Raw genomic sequence first — 17,861 nt, forward strand, 5'->3', positions numbered from 1 at the left:
GCCCCTACATCTCCTCTTCCCGTGAAACCTTCACACCTACAAGGCCAGACTTTCCAGGAATCTGAAATCTGGTTCCCCTGTCATTCACGCTATTACATCACACCTCAGGGCTCCCAGGTTCTTTTCTCAGTAGGGGTATGGGGACATAATTACCCACCAGGTAGGAGCCATAGTGAACCCAGCTAATTCTACCCTGTCATATAGAGGTGGTTTGGCCCAACAGATAGCTAGAAAAGGGAAGCCCAGTCATAGCCCAAGAGTCTCAGGCCTACTTTACCGTTTATGGCCCCTTGCATCCAGGAGACGCTATGTCCACCCAAAGAGGGAAATTGCCCTGTGATATAGTGTTACACACTGCAGGCCCTAGATACTGATTACAAGACACCCGAGCACTGCCGTACAGTATTGCAGACTGCCTTGCAGACAGAGCTCACCTATGCAGGACATGCTACAGGTGTGCTGACTCAGCTTCATGGAGACAAACAGAGATCTGTTGCTTATTACAGCGGCCGCCTGGATAGGGTGGCAAGAGGAAGTTCCTCCTGTGTTCGGGCCGTGTTGTCTGTCCAGCTGTTGCTACACAAGTCTTCAGAGATTGTTTTCAGTCACCCACTGATGGTCCATACCCCACACGATGTACATAGTATCCTTAATCAAGTATAACCTAGCCACATGTCCATGGCTGGACAGCTGCGACTTCGGTGTGTGTTGTGAATTCTGTTTTTGGCTCCCTCTGGTGGCTACTGGTGGTACTGGCTTACTTTTGTCTTTTATTTCCAGTGCACCTGTTCCCATCAGGAATTGGGAGTTTCCTATTTAGTTTGGCTTCTCAGTCATTCTAGTGCCGGCAATCAATGTTACCAGAGCACCTCTGTTGCTTGCTACCTGCTCCAAGTCTGCAATTCAGCTAAGTTGGATCTTTTGTATTTTTGTGTTTGTTTGTCCAGCACGCATTAATATTCTCTTGCTGCTGGAAGCTCTAGTGATCTGAAATTACTACTCCGGTGTCATGAGTTGATATCGGAGTTAAAGGTAATTTCAGGATGGCTTTTTAGGGTTTTGAGGTGACCGCGAAGTCCTCTTTCGTATTTTCTGCTATCTAGTCAGAGGGCCTCTCTTTGCTGAACCTATATTCATACTGCGTACGTGTTTTCCTCTTACCTAACCGTTATTATATGTGGGGGGCTACTATCACTTTTGGGGTTTCCCTGGAGGCAAGTCAGGTCTGTGTATTCCTCTACTAGGGGTAGCTAGATCTCCGGCTGGTGCGAGACGTCTAGGGATAAAACGTAGGCACGCCCCCCCGGCTATTATTATTTGTGTGTTAGGTTCAGCATCGCGGTCATCTGAGATTCCATCTTCCTAGAGCTAGTCCGTTTTTGCCCGAGTCCCTGCCATTGGGAATCATGACAGTATTGCCGGCCCTAATGTATTAAAGGTATTGGCTGAAGAAAGAGAGAAAAAAGAAGTTTCTGACACTTTTTTTTTTTTTTACTCAGAAGTTCTGTCTAGCCATAATTGCAATCTGCTGCTTTTTTCTCTCCTCTTAACCCCTGAATGGCTCAGATCTCAGCTGTTGAGAAATGGATATCCAGAGTTTAGCTTCAAACCTGAATACTCTTGCTTCTAAAGTTCAAAATATCCAAGACTTTGTTATACATGCTCCTATGTCTGAACCCAAGATTCCTATACCTGAGTTTTTTTTCTGGAGATAGATCTCGTTTTTTGAATTTTAAGCACAATTGTAAATTGTATCTTTCTCTGAGATCTCGCTCCGCTGGAAACCCCGCTCAGCAGGTTAAAATTGTTATTTCCTTGTTGCGGGGTGACCCCCAGAATTGGGCATTTGCATTGGCACCAGGGGACCCTGCGCTGCTCAATGTGGATGCGTTTTTTCTGGCACTGGGGTTGCTCTATGAGGAACCTAATTTGGAGATTCAGGCTGAAAAAGCCTTGATAGCCCTCTCTCAAGGGCATGATGAAGCTGAAATATATTGTCAAAAATTTCAAAAATGGTCTGTGCTGACTCAGTGGAATGAGTGCGCCCTGGCGGCGAATTTCAGAGAAGGTCTCTCTGACGCCGTTAAAGATGTCATGGTGGGGTTTCCTACGCCCACAGGTCTGAATGAATCCATGACTATGGCTATTCAGATTGATCGGCGTTTACAGGAGCGCAAACCTGTGCACCATTTGGCGGTGTCTTCTGAGCAGGCACCGGAGAATATGCAATGTGATAGAATTCTGTCCAGAAGTGAACGGCAGAATTATAGGCGTAAAAATGGGTTGTGCTTCTACTGTGGTGATTCTGCTCATGTTATATCAGCATGCCTCTGATTTGGTCCGCGCCTTTCATAGGGCGCATCCAGATCGCCCTGGTGGTTCTCATGAGGGTTCGGTGCCCCCTCCTTAAGGGGGGGGTACTGTTGTGAATTCTGTTTTTGGGGAGGAGTAGGTGACATGAAGGTGACATGAAAAAGGACACTCTTTTTCTTTCTAGAATGGATCCAGAGGAACAACATCAGGTTTCCAAACCACATGATTGTCTAGAATTAATGTCTTAGGAAACGGCTGGTCTCTAGTGTGCCTATTCTAATGCTGATTTTGAGCTTTTTGTAGATGGATCCCGTCACCAAGATGACCAAGGACGCTTCTGTACCAGATATGCTGTGGTCTCAGAACATGAGGTAATCAAGGCAGAGTCAATGCCAGCTCATATGTCTGCACAAGAAGCAGAGCAAACTAGCAGAAGGTAAGACTGTAAATATCTACACTGATTCCAGGTATGCTTTTGGCAGTGCACACGATTATGGGCCTATCTGGAGAGCCAGGGCTTTCCTGACAGCAAATGGCCACCCCTTTAAACGTGCTGAGGCAGTCCAGCAACTTATGAATGCACTACAGCTTCCCACCCAAGCAGGCATCATAAAGATAAAGGCACATACCAAAGGCACTGATGGACGGACAAAGGGTAACGCACTGGCAGACCAGGCTGCCAAGAAAGCAGCAAGCACTCCTGTAGCCTCTCAAGTACATCACCTAGACACCCCACCATCTCCACTTGTGTTGAAAGACATCTTAGCCCGGTTACAAGAACAGGCAAGTAAGGAGGAGAAAAATAGATGGCAAAAGATAGGGGCTTGCTCTGATACCGTCACTGGACTATGGGGGAGGGGTGAAAAGGTCTGCCTACCACAGGTACTGTACCCAATGATGGCACAGGTTCTGCACAAGAATGTGCACCACTCGAAGACGGCCATGTGTGACACCCTACAGAAACAATGGATTGCCCACGGGTTTTCCACCTGCGCAGAAAGGCAGGTACAGAGCTGCATGATATGTGCCACACATAATCAGGGTAGGACAGTGAAAACTCCATCCAAACACACTCCCCGGCCCTTTAACCAATTCCAGAGACTGCAGATTGATTAAATTCAGTTGCCTAGGGTAGGGACGTATGAGAATGTGTTGGTCTGCATTGATTTATTTTCAGGTTGGCCAGAAGCCTACCCAGTTGCCAAAGCTACGGCTAAGACAACGGCGAAGAAACTGATGGCTGAGATCATATGCAGGTATGGAGTTCCTGAAGTCATTGAAAGCGATCAGAGTTCCCATTTTACTGGAGAGATCATGTCAGAGGTAATGGCAGCACTGGGGGTAAGTCAAGCATTGCATACTCCATACCATCCGCAGAGTAGTGGAAAAGTGGAGAGACTAAATGGAACTTTTAAGCCTAAAATTCCAGAAGGCAATGGCAGAGACTGGTAAACCATGGACAGAATGCCTTCCTCTAGCTTTGTTTTCAGTAAGATATACTCCAAACAGGAAGACAGGACTGTCACCGTATGAGATTCTGTTTGGCAGGAGCCCCAATCTTGAATGTTTCTTTCCACAACAGTTGCAGCTCAAGTACCAGGACTTGACTAGCTATGTGCAGGCCTTACATGGACACTTTGCCAAAGTGCATTTAACTGTCTTCAGTTCTCTTCCAGACCCAGACAAGGTTCCTGGACACTATGACTTTGTGCCAGGAGACCTGGTGTATGTGAAAAAGTTTGTGCGCAGAGATTGTCTCCAGCCGAGATTTGAAGGACCCCACACGGTGATCCTGGTCACCCCCACTGCAGTAAAACTTGAAGGAAAGAGCACCTGGATCCACGCCTCACACTGTAAAAGAGACCGAACCAGTGTTTAGTCACAGTAGTGACTGAAGGGAAATGTTCCTGTTGTTTTTGATCCTGGAAATGGGGGCCATCCTCGCCCCTACCTCCTCGGCCCCTATTGTAAATAAGAATTCTGGCCCCACTATTCTCTGGGTAAACCTGACAGCCCCGGTAAATATCTGGCGATTTGATTTCTGTGATGTAGTCAAGTGCCCCGAGACTGAACGGGTGGTAGAGGGAATCATCCAGTTTTATATATGTGTTACCAGAAATGACAACAATAACTGTTATTATTGGACAGATGCTGCCTGGAATACGGGGGATGATTGGGGATATAGACCTAGTGAAGCCATGTTCCCTAAGGATGGGACGGGTAGGAGTCTTCGTGAGAGAATGCATCTAACAGCCCTTCTGCAACCACTTATGGGCTGTAAATGGGGTAAAAGTTGTCACCCCCTCCTCCTAAATCTCGAAAGCCCCCAATCTGCTGACCTGCAGACATTTGTACTGGAAAGGCATTATAATTATGTATTTAATAGTGGATACCATGGGAATTTAGGCCATATACAGCTCCAGGATATTAGTTTCAGACCAACCAAGGCCCCTGTTACCAGTACACCTAAAACAAGCCCAGGTGAGCGTTTGCAAAATGTAGTCAATGAAGTAATCCCCATTCCAGGTCTCAGTTAGCAAGAGGTTTTCTCCATAGAAACACAAACAGCCCCAAGGAAAAACCTGTGGTTAGAATGGGTGAGATATAATGTAAGAGTCCAGAATATCTCTGTAGGATGTATTGCTTGTGCTGCTGCGAATACACACATGCATTGCTTTTTCCTGATGACAACACCACTGCCTGTGTCATGAATTTGTTGAAAGGTTTGAAGTCCACTGATTGCCCAGATTATGTCCCACTATTTCATAAGGAACCTAGACTAAAGGTCCCAGGAGAAGTAACCGTATTAGCTGACAATTACACCTGCTACAATTCCCACGACACCACAGGTACACCAGTAGGGATCTTCAAGACAGGTTTCTGCAAAGGGAACAGTTCTCTAGATACTGATTTGCTAATTAAACATACACAATATATGTACACTAAAGATACCTGATGAACCTACCAGAAAGAGAAGAAGTTTTGATCAGCTCCACATGAGTTATGAAGAAGATCTACTAGTATATATTGATGCCATTGGAGTGCCAAGGGGGGTGCCTGACCAGTTTAGTGCCCAGAACCAGATCTATGCCGGCATTGCTTCTATAATCTCCCACAGGTGCAGATTAATAAAAATGTTGAATGGATCAAATATATATATATTACAGTGAACAAAGATTTGTCAATTATAGCTGTGATGCCTTCCAGGGTATAGTTGAGGATTTGGGCCCTAACACTTGTATGACCCGTGCTGCAACCCGACCTAAGAGAATTACACTGAATCCTGTCCAGACAAGATCACATGCAGTGATATAAGAAGCTGACACAGGATTGTGGTTGGTGGATAGTGGAGACATTAACTTTTGGGAGTAGGCTGACAGTAATCCTTTTGGGAAGGAGCTGTAGACCAGCATGTCATGTCGCCCCCACCACCAGAGAACCAACCACATCAGGTAGGGTAAGACAGATACAGGAGTATTATCCCTGGAGGCCCTCTGACTAGCTAGCTACGCAAAAGCAATTGGCTGACCCTGAGAACCAACCTTTCTCATTTTACAAACAAATAATGACAATATGATAGATGTTTATTTAGTATCCGAAGAGTTAACTTTCATTTCTTCAGAAATCGAAACTCAGGAATGTGAAGAAAAGGAGGATTCACCAGAAGACGTCAGGACAAATCAGGAAGACTGGATGCTAACTTAAACCCCGCCTAATGCACGCCTTCCCCTAACACTCAATATAGTATTGTGTATTTTAGAATAAAGCCAGTTGTTGTGACCGTTGCAGACATGAGTAGATGCACGGGCATTCAATTGAGATTGAATCAGCACCTTGTCTGAGTCATTCTTACCCGCTACCAGATGCTCGGCTCATACTTTAATTTGGAATGACTGGTGAATGAGGGTATATTGTCGTTACGACCCCGACACTACTTTAAGATTAAATAACAAAATCCTACTGTCTGATTCTTTTTAAAAGATCATCATTCTTGGCAGCTCATCCTGACCTGTGCAACATAGAACAGTGACGCACATTACCAACTTACTGATCATTCTGTGAGCATCTGATGAGGGGTCTGCCTGTCTAAAGGCTACTAAATGACTGCCGATTGGCAAAAATTGGTGTTCATTTAAAGCCGCGGGTCGACTGGTGTAAACTTGGCCTTACATTTCGTACTAAACTGTGTATGTCAAAAGAGAGAGAAAATGCAAATAAAATAATAATAAAAAAAGACTCTTAAAAACCCGGTGTCCAACTGGTTCCTATGAGTCTATCGGGCCCCTATTCAGACCTGACGCCACCACAGGTACTGCGGGAAGAAATATTGTCAGGGACCATGGGGGAGGCTTTAAAAAGTTGTGTTAAAATCTGTTTAGGGTAGATGTGAAAGAAATCCTAATTCAGGGTCTAAGGTAGGAGATAAATGTATAAGACCCCCCCTCCCGTAGAGATCCCCCTGATCACAGTATGCAGAGGTACAGAGGGGGGCATCCATTGGGAGATAGACTCAATGCCAATGAGGCTTGTTGGGCACCATTGGTATATAAAGTACAATGGATTGGGCTTTCCCATAAACCAGGGCTGTGGAGTCGGAGTCATGGAGTCGGTGTCATGGAAATTGAGGAGTCGGAGGGTTGGCTTACTGTCTCCACAGCCCTGTCAGGAGTCGTGGAGGCGGACCCCATTTTGGTGGAGTCGGCGTCATGGAAATGGAGGAGTCGGAGGATTGGCTTAACATCTCCACAGCCCTGTCAGGAGTCGTGGAGTCGGACCCCATTTTGGTGGAGTCGGAGTCATGGAAGTGGAGGAGTCGGAGGATTGCCTTACTGTCTCCACAGCCCTGTCAGGAGTCGTAGAGTCAGACCCCATTTTGGTGGAGTCGGAGTCATGGAAGTGGAGGAGTCGGAGGATTGCCTTACTGTCTCCACAGCCCTGTCAGGAGTCGTGGAGACGGACCCCATTTTGGTGGAGTCGGCGTCATGGAAATGGAGGAGTCGGAGGATTGGCTTAACATCTCCACAGCCCTGTCAGGAGTCGTGCAGTCGGACCCCATTTTGGTGGAGTCGGAGTCATGGAAGTGGAGGAGTCGGAGGATTGGCTTACCGTCTCCACAGCTCTGTTAGGAGTCGTGGAGACGGACCCCATTTTGGTGGAGTCGGCGTCATGGAAATGGAGGAGTCGGAGGATTGGCTTAACATCTCCACAGCCCTGTCAGGAGTCGTGGAGTCGGATCCCATTTTGGTGGAGTCGGAGTCATGGAAATGGAGAAGTCGGAGGATTGGCTTATCGTCTCCACAGCCCTGTCAGGAGTCGTGGAGTCGGACCCCATCTTGGTGGAGTCGGAGTCATGGGAATGGAGGAGTCGGAGGATTGGCTTAACGTCTCCACAGCTCTGCTGTAAACACAACCAAAGACGTTTTAGATAAAGTCAACAAAACCAACCATGGGGGATCAGCAACCGTCTGATGTGTCGGGGTTGGGGTCTCCTTAAGCCCCCTGCTGATCTCAAGGAAAATCAGGATGAATCAAGTTAGATTTGGGAGAAAGATGATAAAGTGGCTACACCACGCACGACATCTCGTGATCCCCGTGCAAACTCTTTACCCAACGTCACACAATAATCAGAAACGTTATCGGAGCTGTGACTGGACCATAAACACCTTCACTTATTATCTGAGGATGGAGGAACGTTCCCCGATACCGGTGCCCCATAAATAGGTGTGTGATCTGTGTCATAAGAAAGCAATGATGAGGACACTAAATATACTGATGGCCGTGCGTCTCACTAGTCATTACCTTCTATTTACAACTTAACAAAACAATGATCAAAAATAGTAAGTGAACCCTTATAGGCGAGGCCTATGTATCAAAACTGCACACAGTCTTTAACCTTTTACTAATGCAGCCATTTTTTATTGTTGCCTTTTTTTCTTCCTAGAGTCTTTTTTTCTTTTTTCTGGCCACATATCCGTACGAGGGCTCATTTCATGCAGGATGAGTCATAGTTTGTTCATTTTACCACAAAATCTACTATAAAAAAAAAACAAAAAACAGGAAACAAAATTCCAAGAGAGGTGAAATGGCTGTAGGGAAAAAAAAAATAATTCCATAATTTTTTGTGTGCTAATTTTTCAGTAATCATAACCAGATCAGAGCTTGTTCACATGTTGCGTAATCGCAGGAGGGAAAAAAAGAAAGTGTTTTATAGCACACAGAAAGTGAATGAGATTTCTGAAGTCTCGTGCACACAATACTTATGCTTTTTCTTGCAGATCTGAAGCCTTTAATACCCCAAAGGTATGAACTGGGATATAAACTAAGTACCGTGTATTATTTTCAAGCACTATGCTATTTATTTATTTACTGTGGGGTATTCAACCATTATGTTTTTGTCTTTGGTTTTTTTTTTTTTTGGCTGGAGATTTTGCAAGATTTATAACAGCAGATTGTCAGGAGCTGAGGGGGAGGAGGAGTGGAGGTGAGCAGATAACTGCTGCACAAAAATCAATGGGATAGAGAGAGGTGGCTGGGATGTTAAGAGTTAACTCCTCTAATGGAATGTAGCTACTATGCAGTCTTGGCCAGGGTTTGAGCAGACACTAGTGGAAGAGCTCCATGAAAACAGCTGTACACGATGTAAGATAAAAGCTTTCATTGCAGAATGACAGCAGATAGAAAAAGCAAATCAATTGAAAACTTGCTTATTTTCATGCTGTCTAATTAAAGAAAGAAACGTAAACACTTGTGAATTAAACCATGTATGTAGTATCCTAAAGAAACCCATTTAAGCTTCCTTTAGTGGTAACTATAGGCAGTGTAGATGTAATTATTTAAAAAGGATCTATCACTTGCCACAAGCATGTTATGTTTTTACGTGGTGTTAATCCCAATGTCCTCCTGAATCCGGCGATGTTTTCTTCTGTTCCCGAGTTTCTCCATTCCTCACATATGGACTTCCCTTCCCTGTATATAAATCTGGTTTCTTTATACAAGTGGGTATGGGCTCAATTCTTCTCTGTCTCCTTGAGGATCACACCCACTTGGTTATAAAAACTAGATGTATATACAAGGAAGAAGGGGCAATATCTCAGGAATGGAAAGGAGCAGAAACAAAAGAAAAACTGCGCCAGATTCCTAGAAAAGGCGGAATTTACACCAGATAAAGAAGTTACATATTTTTGGCAAAGTGACACTTCATTTTTAATTCGAAGTGTATGTAGGACATTTTTAGCTGTTTGTGAAACTGCAGCATTGACTGCCATAAAGAAACCGCAAAAATAAACTGGACCGTAATTGTGTATTAGATACACGGGGACGTCACATACTCCCATAACGATGAACCATCTGGAGAGAACAGATAAGTTATCCACGTCTTAAGGAGTTTTTATTCTTTTCCCATATTAACGGAAAATAATTTTCACTTACTTTTTTTTTCACACAAAATCAATAACTTGGAAAAAAAACCTCTATGTTATTTAAAGGAAGAACAAGGATTGATTGTTTAGCGGCAGAAAAAATAATCAATGTCGGCTTCATCTTATTATTCTAAGAGCTAAGCGGTGTGTTGTCCGGTAGATATCAGTGCTCCAGACGATAATATTCCATACGCACAATGACAGAAACACAACAAATATCTGCCTTTAAATGGGGAAAATCATTATTTGTTTCTTTACAATGAGAAGATGAAAAAAGTTGAATTTCTCCTTTAGGTTTAGAGTAAAGATATACTGTGTGTATATATATATATATATATATATATATATATATATATATATATATACATACAAAAAACTGGAACAGCACAATGCTCACCAGCGGGTGCCTGGCCTCCTGGGTGAGATGGTCCACACATCAACCCAAATTGCATATAAATTTGAAGAAAAGAAGGCAGCACTCCAAATCCTTTTCAAAGTGGAAAATGTGCAGTTTATTCAAGCCCACATCTTTCTTGTGCGACGTCTCGGCTCGCAATGAGCCTTTCTCAAGCAGTGGGTGTGACTTACTATTGTGCTTATATAGGCGTAATCTACACCCATTTACATATACAGACATTGATATCCATTTACATACGGTACTCATTTGAAATCCATCATCTATAATATAACGCTGGGAGCGTCACTCTGTCCGAAGCCTTTATAGACTGCGCAAGCGCAAGCGCCGGCGCAGTCTGGACCCCACAGAGTGACGCTCCCAGGAGATCGCGGTATGCGTAAGCACTGAACGCACACCGCGATCTCCAACGGAGAAGCGGGGACGAGCCACGGAGCCAGGAGGGTGAGTATATTTACCTGTCCTCCGTTCCACCGCTGCGCGCGAGCCTCCGTCCTCCACATCCTCTGCCTGAGACGTTCAGTTCAGAGGGCACGATGACGCGCTTAATGCGCGCCGCCCTCTGACTGAACAGTCACAGCCAGAGGACAGGACCCGGAAGACAGACCGGCGCGCAGCAGTGGAACGGGAGGACAGGTAAATATAGCAAGTGCCGGGGGCCTGAGCTAGCGGCGACCCCGGCACCTGACCCCCACAGCGCGCCGGTGTCCCCGCCTGCTCAGGCCCCCAGCACAGCCGCCCGCAGTCAGCAGAGCCACGCACAGCCCCCCGCAGTCAGCAGAGCCACGCACAGCCCCCCGCAGTCAGCAGAGCCACGCACAGCCCCCCGCAGTCAGCAGAGCCACGCACAGCCGCCCGCAGTCAGCAGAGCCACGCACAGCCGCCCGCAGTCAGCAGAGCCACGCACAGCCGCCCGCAGTCAGCAGAGCCACGCACAGCCGCCCGCAGTCAGCAGAGCCACGCACAGCCGCCCGCAGTCAGCAGAGCCACGCACAGCCGCCCGCAGTCAGCAGAGCCACGCACAGCCGCCCGCAGTCAGCAGAGCCACGCACAGCCGCCCGCAGTCAGCAGAGCCACGCACAGCCGCCCGCAGTCAGCAGAGCCACGCACAGCCGCCCGCAGTCAGCAGAGCCACGCACAGCCGCCCGCAGTCAGCAGAGCCACGCACAGCCGCCCGCAGTCAGCAGAGCCACGCACAGCCGCCCGCAGTCAGCAGAGCCACGCACAGCCGCCCGCAGTCAGCAGAGCCACGCACAGCCGCCCGCAGTCAGCAGAGCCACGCACAGCCGCCCGCAGTCAGCAGAGCCACGCACAGCCGCCCGCAGTCAGCAGAGCCACGCACAGCCGCCCGCAGTCAGCAGAGCCACGCACAGCCGCCCGCAGTCAGCAGAGCCACGCACAGCCGCCCGCAGTCAGCAGAGCCACGCACAGCCGCCCGCAGTCAGCAGAGCCACGCACAGCCGCCCGCAGTCAGCAGAGCCACGCACAGCCGCCCGCAGTCAGCAGAGCCACGCACAGCCGCCCGCAGTCAGCAGAGCCACGCACAGCCGCCCGCAGTCAGCAGAGCCACGCACAGCCGCCCGCAGTCAGCAGAGCCACGCACAGCCGCCCGCAGTCAGCAGAGCCACGCACAGCCCCCCGCAGTCAGCAGAGCCACGCACAGCCGCCCGCAGTCAGCAGAGCCACGCACAGCCGCCCGCAGTCAGCAGAGCCACGCACAGCCGCCCGCAGTCAGCAGAGCCACGCACAGCCGCCCGCAGTCAGCAGAGCCACGCACAGCCGCCCGCAGTCAGCAGAGCCACGCACAGCCGCCCGCAGTCAGCAGAGCCACGCACAGCCGCCCGCAGTCAGCAGAGCCACGCACAGCCGCCCGCAGTCAGCAGAGCCACGCACAGCCGCCCGCAGTCAGCAGAGCCACGCACAGCCGCCCGCAGTCAGCAGAGCCACGCACAGCCGCCCGCAGTCAGCAGAGCCACGCACAGCCGCCCGCAGTCAGCAGAGCCACGCACAGCCGCCCGCAGTCAGCAGAGCCACGCACAGCCGCCCGCAGTCAGCAGAGCCACGCACAGCCGCCCGCAGTCAGCAGAGCCACGCACAGCCGCCCGCAGTCAGCAGAGCCACGCACAGCCGCCCGCAGTCAGCAGAGCCACGCACAGCCGCCCGCAGTCAGCAGAGCCACGCACAGCCGCCCGCAGTCAGCAGAGCCACGCACAGCCGCCCGCACTCAGCAGAGCCACGCACAGCCGCCCGCACTCAGCAGAGCCACGCACAGCCGCCCGCAGTCAGCAGAGCCACGCACAGCCGCCCGCACTCAGCAGAGCCACGCACAGCCGCCCGCAGTCAGCAGAGCCACGCACAGCCGCCCGCAGTCAGCAGAGCCACGCACAGCCGCCCGCAGTCAGCAGAGCCACGCACAGCCGCCCGCAGTCAGCAGAGCCACGCACAGCCGCCCGCAGTCAGCAGAGCCACGCACAGCCGCCCGCACTCAGCAGAGCCACGCACAGCCGCCCGCACTCAGCACAGCCGCCCGCACTCAGCACAGCCGCACTCGGGCAGTAGAGCCGGAGAGAGAAAGATGGGAGCAACATATGGCAGAATGGAAACAGGAACAGGCAGAATGGGGGCGCGGGATGGGAGCAGCACATGACAGAATGATTGCGCACGATGGGAGCAGCACATGACAGGATGGGGGTGCAGGATGGGAGCACATGACAGGATGGGGCGCAGGATGGGAGCAGCACATGACAGGATGGGAGCAGCACATGACAGAATGGGGGCACACACATGACAGGATGGGGGTGTAGGATGGAGCAGCATATGACAGGATGGGGGCGCAGGATGGGAGCACATGACAGGATGGGGACGAAGGATTGAGCAGCACATGACAGGATGGGGGCGCAGGATGGAGGAGCACATGACAGGATGGGGGCGCAGGATGGAGCAGCACATGACAGGATGGGGCCGCAGGATGGAGGAGCACATGACAGGATGGGGACGCAGGATGGAGCAGCACATGACAGGATGGGGACGCAGGATGGAGCAGCACATGACAGGATGGTGACCATATACCAATATAAATGCTCGCCACCCGGGCGTAGAACGGGTTCAATAGCTAGTTAATAATATTAATCCTCAGTGTACTTCCCTTATACATAAAGTGCGATTTATACTTAAAGTGCGGTGTGCTAAGGTGCTATTATACATCATGTGTCTTCACAGTTATATTTCTCATACATTGGGCACTATTTCATTAAGTTGACATATTTATATCCCATATTTATATACATATTTGTCGTTTTTTTCTTACCCTGCTGCGTCTGGGTAAATGCACATGGAGGACGCTGTGTTCGCCATTACTGGCGTTCTACGTCACCTACTGCGCATGTCATAGTCTCCCTCCTCTCTGTCACGGACTATCAACCAATCACAATATGTTTTGGTACCCTTCCCCTTGCGCTTGCGCACTGATGTTTTGTCTTTAGTTAAGCGCCATCTTTAGTGGGGCTTCCAAACTGCACCTCTCAGTATTAATTAGATACCGTTGTTACTATGGCGATTTATTCCAACTTCTGTCACTCTTACTAATTTTCAAAGTGTTTTGTTTCCACTCTGACATACCGGACGGCACCTTATTCAGGCTGTCTCCGATTGTCAATGGGTCTCCACCCAGATGTGTAGCCCCTCCGGACCACAGCATCATCATACAGAGAATCCATAAAAGTGGATAATTTTCATACTTCAATGAATTTAACCATACACATCTAGTTTTCATATGTTCACTTTATTGTACTGTATACATTATTGTGACTGGCTGGCTGTCAATCATGACATAAAAATTAACGAAAAATGTAATAAACATATATAGGGAGAAGGGGAGAAAAGAAAAAACTTTTTATCCTCCATGTGTTTCCATCCCATTTTCTCGCAGGTTGATGATACATTGTGAAGATACCACTAAAATTAAAACATAAAATATACAAAGTTAAAAATTGAGGCAACACAACAAGTTATATTATGTACTGTGCCCCAATATTTCAGACCGGAGTCCATATACACCTAATTCCCAAGTGTATCCCTATAGGGACTAATACATATTTGGCTGAATTTTAAATTCTGCATTAAGTCCTTTTGGTCTTAAGGTATTCAACTCGTAAATCCATTTAAGTTCTTGTCTTTTTAGTAGGCATACTCTATCCCCCCCTCTCCTCTGCACAGGGATTCTGTCTATTATTCTGAACTCGAGATCTTTTTCTGCGTGTTTGAATTCCGTGAAATGTTTAGAGACCAGGAGGTCTAATCTTTTCTTCCTAATAGAGTGGCGATGGTTATATTTTCTTTGGATATCCTCTGAGGTGAGATCGATACCTCTTAGCCAGTAACTTAGAGTCCGCAGGATTGTGAAAGAAGAGAGAGAAGTAAAAGGAGTTGTGGATACACTGGTAAATAAATTCTTGGAAAGAGGATATCCAAAGAAAATATTAAATGCAGCTAAATCTGTGGCCTTAAAGAAAGATAGAAGGGGACTACTAGTCAAGAGTGATAAGAGAAAAGCATTAACAAGAATACCGTGTGTCATGACATACACAGAAGAGAGCAAAAATATAGTTGGAGTCATTAGAAAACATTGGGGTATGTTAAAAAATTGCCTACCAACAATCAGGGAATTTGGGGAACCCCCATTATTCTCTTATTGTAGAGGTAAAAACATCAAAGACTATGTAGTGAAATCAGATATAGGCCCCCTAAAAAATTCTTATCAGACCACAATTATGGGAACTAGTCCAAAAGGCTGTTTCCCATGCCTCTCGTGCGTTAATTGTACCCATATGATAAAAGGCTCCACTTTCAAACATCCAGATACGGGTAAGGAATACAGGATAAGGCAGTTTCTAACCTGCAGTTCAGACCATGTGATATACCTACTAGAATGTCCGTGCAAATTATGGTACGTAGGAAAAACAACTTGTGAGTTAAAAGTACGGATCAATAACCATCGCCACTCTATTAGGAAGAAAAGATTAGACCTCCCGGTCTCTAAACATTTCACGGAATTCAAACACGCAGAAAAAGATCTCAAGTTCAGAATAATAGATAGAATCCCTGTGCAGAGGAGAGGGGGGGATAGAGTATGCCTACTAAAAAGACAAGAACTTAAATGGATTTACGAGTTGAATACCTTAAGACCAAAAGGACTTAATGCAGAATTTAAAATTCAGCCAAATATGTATTAGTCCCTATAGGGATACACTTGGGAATTAGGTGTATATGGACTCCGGTCTGAAATATTGGGGCACAGTACATAATATAACTTGTTGTGTTGCCTCAATTTTTAACTTTGTATATTTTATGTTTTAATTTTAGTGGTATCTTCACAATGTATCATCAACCTGCGAGAAAATGGGATGGAAACACATGGAGGATAAAAAGTTTTTTCTTTTTTTCTTTTCTCCCCTTCTCCCTATATATGTTTATTACATTTTTCGTTAATTTTTATGTCATGATTGACAGCCAGCCAGTCACAATAATGTATACAGTACAATAAAGTGAACATATGAAAACTAGATGTGTATGGTTAAATTCATTGAAGTATGAAAATTATCCACTTTTATGGATTCTCTGTATGATGATGCTGTGGTCCGGAGGGGCTACACATCTGGGTGGAGACCCATTGACAATCGGAGACAGCCTGAATAAGGTGCCGCCCGGTATGTCACAGTGGAAACAAAACACTTTGAAAATTAGTAAGAGTGACAGAAGTTGGAATAAATCGCCATAGTAACAACGGTATCTAATTAATACTGAGAGGTGCAGTTTGGAAGCCCCACTAAAGATGGCGCTTAACTGAAGACAAAACATCAGTGCGCAAGCGCAAGGGGAAGGGTACCAAAACATATTGTGATTGGTTGATAGTCCGTGACAGAGAGGAGGGAGACTATGACATGCGCAGTAGGTGACGTAGAACGCCAGTAATGGCGAACACAGCGTCCTCCATGTGCATTTACCCAGACGCAGCAGGGTAAGAAAAAAACGACAAATATGTATATAAATATGGGATATAAATATGTCAACTTAATGAAATAGTGCCCAATGTATGAGAAATATAACTGTGAAGACACATGATGTATAATAGCACCTTAGCACACCGCACTTTAAGTATAAATCGCACTTTATGTATAAGGGAAGTACACTGAGGATTAATATTATTAATGATGGATTTCAAATGAGTATGTAAATGGATATCAATGGCTGTATATGTAAATGGGTGTAGATTACGCCTATATAAGCACAATAGTAAGTCACACCCACTGCTTGAGAAAGGCTCATTGCGAGCCGAGACGTCGCACAAGAAAGATGTGGGCTTGAATAAACTGCACATTTTCCACTTTGAAAAGGATTTGGAGTGCTGCCTTCTTTTCTTCAAATTTATATATATATATATATATATATATATATATATATATATATATATATATATATATACACACACACACACATATACAGTAGGGTGCAAACGTGATGTTTTTTCAAAGGTCAAGGGAGGTCACACCAACCTTCCAAAGACCATACTAAAGACCTAGTAGGAAAGGGTTCTTTACAGTTAGAGCAATCAGACTGTAGTATGCAGACCACAAGAAGTAGTAATGGCCGCCACTATAACAGCTTTTATAAAAGGGCTGGATGATTTCCTCAATATATTCTAAATATTCTAAAAAGAATTACATGAGAAAGTGTCATTTCTGGAATCATCATTGTGTGATGTCCATTGCTATTACATTCGTTCTTCAGCAATCTGTAAGCAGGTTTTTGCGATGAAATCTGAGAGCAGCATGATGTAGGAGCAGAGAGCCTGATTCCAGAAATATGTCACTTACTGGACTGCTTGGCACAGTTTTTATAAAAATCCCTGTAAATGTAGCTGCGCTCAGAATGCTAACCTGTGTTTAATCCCGCCCACATCACTGACTGGCAGCTTCCTGGTACACTGTGAGTAAGCTGCCAATCAGTGATGGGGGCGTGGTGACACAGATTAGCTGGACTGCCTGGCACACCACACCTAGTCCTGCAGGGATAATCTCCTGCTGATAAAACACTGATAGTATTGAAACTACAGCAAGTGACACATTCCTGGAATCGGGCTCTCTGGCTCTACATTATGCTTCTCTCAGATTACATAGCAAAAACTTGCTGACATATTCCCTTTAACAAGTCAGTTCTGTATTATGCATAATATATAAAGCAAATTGCAAAAGTACAATGCTCCATACGTCTACAAATTATCCCTGCGGTCCGCAAATAATGGCAAAACTACAACTACAGCTCCGATCAGGCTCTGAGAGCTAGAAATAAAGATGGGTTTTTATTTCAGCAGTTGAATGCTTCTTTCAGGGTCCATGTGCGGATAGAACTCAGCCCAAAGGAGCATAATCTCTGTAAGGACCGTACCGAGAGCAAGAAGACAAAGCGGCTAATTACATGCTGTGCTCCGCTCTTATAGAACCAGGTACAGCCAGGGATTACATTAAACCCCAATCATCCACTTCTCCTAATTCTCTGGTCAATGGCTTCACATGGTCGTATGACATAAAAGAAAGGCGGGGGCTGCGCACTGTGTCACGTAGGAAGGAGGGGGTTAATGAATGAAAGAATAAAATCTCCAGTAAATAGGAGTTCTAGAACCCTCGTCTTATGTCAGGTGGGTTATTCCGGAAGAAGTA

The 17,861-nt window shown here is 46.7% G+C and overlaps 1 protein-coding gene across 2 annotated transcripts in view; it reads right to left on the reverse strand.

Moving 5' to 3' along the window:
- The window catches only part of MRE11 (MRE11 double strand break repair nuclease), a 295,853-nt gene that overhangs the window by 103,300 nt on the left and 174,692 nt on the right, over positions 1–17,861 (reverse strand). The gene's annotated exons all lie outside the window — the stretch shown is intronic.

Source organism: Ranitomeya variabilis, chromosome 3 (assembly GCF_051348905.1).
Source record: "Ranitomeya variabilis isolate aRanVar5 chromosome 3, aRanVar5.hap1, whole genome shotgun sequence".
NCBI lineage: Eukaryota > Metazoa > Chordata > Amphibia > Anura > Dendrobatidae > Ranitomeya > Ranitomeya variabilis.